The 3,444-nt window shown below is 40.7% G+C and overlaps 1 non-coding gene across 1 annotated transcript; it reads right to left on the reverse strand.

The window, feature by feature from the left end:
- Positions 1 to 721: 721 nt before the first annotated feature.
- On the reverse strand, positions 722 to 827 carry LOC122028372. The gene has a single exon (XR_006124765.1). It is a non-coding gene; the product is annotated as a small nucleolar RNA R71 (small nucleolar RNA).
- Between the last annotated feature and the right edge of the window lie 2,617 nt (positions 828 to 3,444).

Genomic DNA, 3,444 nt, shown 5'->3' on the forward strand with positions numbered 1-3,444 from the left:
GTTGCCGGGGACTGCGCTATAACATTAGGAATTATCAATTGAGTTAGACTAAACATAACTTTTGTTTTCCTTTCATATTGCATAGTTGTAACTAATCATTAGATTTCCGTTTTTTACTTTCTTGTATAACTTTCACTTCTTGTTAATTCTTTTTGTACAAATTCAATTCTGCATTTTTGATTCTTCTATTTTTCTTTTCCTGTTGAATTGTCATTTGCTATCTTGTTCTCGTGTATGCGAAATTCTAACTTTGCAGGGGAACTCTTTCCTTTTGACCCAGAGATTGATAGAACTTTCCATAAAAGAAGAATTCTGCAAAGGCAAATTGAAGAACAGGAACATTTGAATATGGCAAATAGACCACTCAAGAATTATGCAGCACCCTATGCAAGAGGTTTTCGATCTAGTATTTCAAGACCTTCAGTGGAAGCTAATAACTTTGAGATCAAACCCGCAATCATATCTATGGTGCAGCAGAACCAATTTGGTGGAGGACCTCATGAAGACCCCAATCAACACTTAGAGGTCTTTTATGAAATATGTGGTACCATGAAAATGAATGGAGTTCCTTCAGATGCAGTTAGATTATTGTTATTTGGGTTTTCTCTAAGAGATAGGGCAAAGCAATGGCTGAATGCTTTGGCCCCTAATAGCATCGCCACTTGGGAGCAGTGTGAGCAACAGTTTCTTGATAAATTCTATCCACCAAGCAAAACAGCTCATATGAGGAATTTAATTGCAAGCTTCAAGCAAACTGATTCAGAATCTCTTTTTGAAGCATGGGATAGATATAATAGTATGCTCAGACAATGCCCACATCATGGGCTGGAAAGATGGTTAGTGTTGCACACTTTTTATAATGGTATCAATTATCACACCAAAGTGTCCCTGGATTCAGCTGCTGGAGGGGCACTTATGAACAAAAGCTTAGATGAAGTCGAAGAAATCATTGAAAGTGTAGCACAAAATCATCATCAATGGGCAAATGAAAGAAGTGGTGTCTATTCTTCTGTAAACCCAACAATTAAAGCATCAGGGAAGTTTGATGTAGATGCAGTCACTCTTTTGTCTGCAAAATTGGACGCTCTTACAAAGAAATTTGAGAATATGGGGACTAATGCTAATATGGTCAATGCTAATAGTACATCTTGTGAAGTATGTGGGAGTTCAGAGCATTCAAATGACTCATGTCCATTGGGAGCTATCACTGCACAAATCAATCAACTTGAACAATGTGATGCAATCATGAGTTACAATCAAAGGCAGAACAACCCATACTCAAACACTTATAACCCTGGATGAAAGAGTCATCCTAATTTCTCTTACAGAAATAATCAAGATCAAGGACCATCTATGGGGGCAAGACCAAATTTTCAAGTGGGGCAACAAAATTTCCAGCATCTATCCTCTCAAGGCTTACCAAAGTCAAATATTGAGAAGATGTTTGAAGAAATTATCTCAAGTCAGAATGAAATGAAGCAAGATTTAGCAAAGCTCATTCAGAGAGTGGATAATTCTAAAAAGCATCAAAAGATCCAGGATAGTCAAATTGCCCAACTAGCTTCCTCATCATCCAGAGCACCAGGACAGCTTCCAGGAAAACCTGATGTGAATCCTATGGAGCATTGCAATAGGATTGAGCTTAGGAGCGGACGGACCTTGGGAGACTCCCAAGTAACTGCTTCAAAAGGGATACAAAAAGAAGAAGAGCTCTCTCTTCCTATACCAAATCAGATTCAAGCTAATGAGGAGACTACCATTGAGGTTGAAGAGACTCTTCCACTGAACCATCAGAGCAAAGCTGTCCCTTTTCCTCAGAGACTTACAATTCTCAAGAAGGATGAAGAATTTGGCAAGTTTCTAGAAAAAGTTAAGGAAATTTGTGTAGAGGTACCTCTTATTGATGCTATTCTACAAATGCCTAGATTTGCCAAATTCCTGAAGGATCTCATGTCAAACAAGAGAAGAAGAGGAGAGGTTGAGACCATTGCACTTAGTGAGGAATGCAGTGCTATTTTTGAGAAGAACACTTCCCCAAAATTGAAGGACCCAGGGAGCTTTTATATTCCTTGCAACATAGGAATAGAATTTTTTGAAAAAGCTTTTTGTGATTTTGGGGCGAGTGTTAGCCTCATTCCCTATTCAATTTGTAATAAATTAGGTCTCAAAAACATTAAACTTACTACTATGGCACTTCAACTTGCCGATCATTCCTGCAGGTACCCTTTGGGTATTATAGAAGATGTGCCAGTAGAGGTGGATGGGAATGTCATTCCCACAGATTTTGTCGTGTTGGACATGGAAGAGGACTCTAGGATTCCTATCATATTAGAAAGACCTTTCCTTGCTACAGCTGGAGCTATAATTGATGTCTAAAATCATAAGCTTTCTTTGGTAATTGGTAAGGAAAGGTTGGAATATGATTTGTCTAATATCTCTAACCATGTCTCGTCTCTTTTAAATGCTTGTAGCAGGACAAACATTTATAAACTTGAGGAATGGAATTTCCATCCTCACGGAAGGCCGCCGAACGAAGGAGAAAATGTGGTGGAAGATGTTGGGAGAAGATCTCCCAACAAAAACGAAAAATATATCTGTCCTCCAAGGGCGAGGAAAAGAAGCGAATGATAAAGTTTGGTCGAGCTAAAGACCTTAAACAAGCGCTTCTTGGGAGGCAACCCAAGGGTTCTTTGAGTTAGTTTTGATTTGTATCTACATTTCCTTTAGTTTGATGCATTCTTTTGATTTTGTTTTCAGGTTAGGTGCAAAACAGAGGTCGGCCGTGTGCTATACACGTCCAGGCAAGAGCTGCAGAGAGGGCAAGTGCTTAGGTCGTGTCATCCGGACACGGCCGTGTAGTATCTCCCGAGGAGAAAAGGATCCAGGCCGTGTCTCAAACACGGCCGTGTAAAGAATCCCGAGAGGGAAGATGGAGAGGCCGTGTCCCAGACACGGCCGTACGAGGAATCCAGAGAAGGAAGAGGGGGCCGTGTGGATCTACACGGCCCGTGTAAAGAATCCCGAGAGGAAAGATGGGGAGGCCGTGTGGATCTACACGGCCCGTGTAGGAGAACTATTAAAGTCTTCCTCTTACCTGACACGGCCAGATCTTGGCCGTGTTCCGCACACCCCCAACTCCCCAAAACACCTTTTTCTCTCCCAATCTCTTAAAAACTCCTCTCTAATCTCTCAAGATCTCTTAGATCCAGATTCTCCTCCTCACTTTTCATTCTCCTAACTTAAGATCTTTGCTCTTTGAAGTTTTATTCTTTGAGTTTCATTCTTCCAACCCTAGATAACTCTCCCCCTTTCTAAACTCATCAAAATGTCCAACATTTTGAAGAAACTTCGCAAAAGAGGTGGTGGATCTAGTGGGGACAAAGAGGAGGAGCCATCAAGAGACAAGGGAAAACAACCAGCGAAGGGCAAAGGCAAAAGGACTTC

The sequence above is a fragment of the Zingiber officinale genome, chromosome 10A, assembly GCF_018446385.1.
Source record: "Zingiber officinale cultivar Zhangliang chromosome 10A, Zo_v1.1, whole genome shotgun sequence".
In the NCBI taxonomy this organism is placed as follows: Eukaryota; Viridiplantae; Streptophyta; class Magnoliopsida; order Zingiberales; family Zingiberaceae; genus Zingiber; species Zingiber officinale.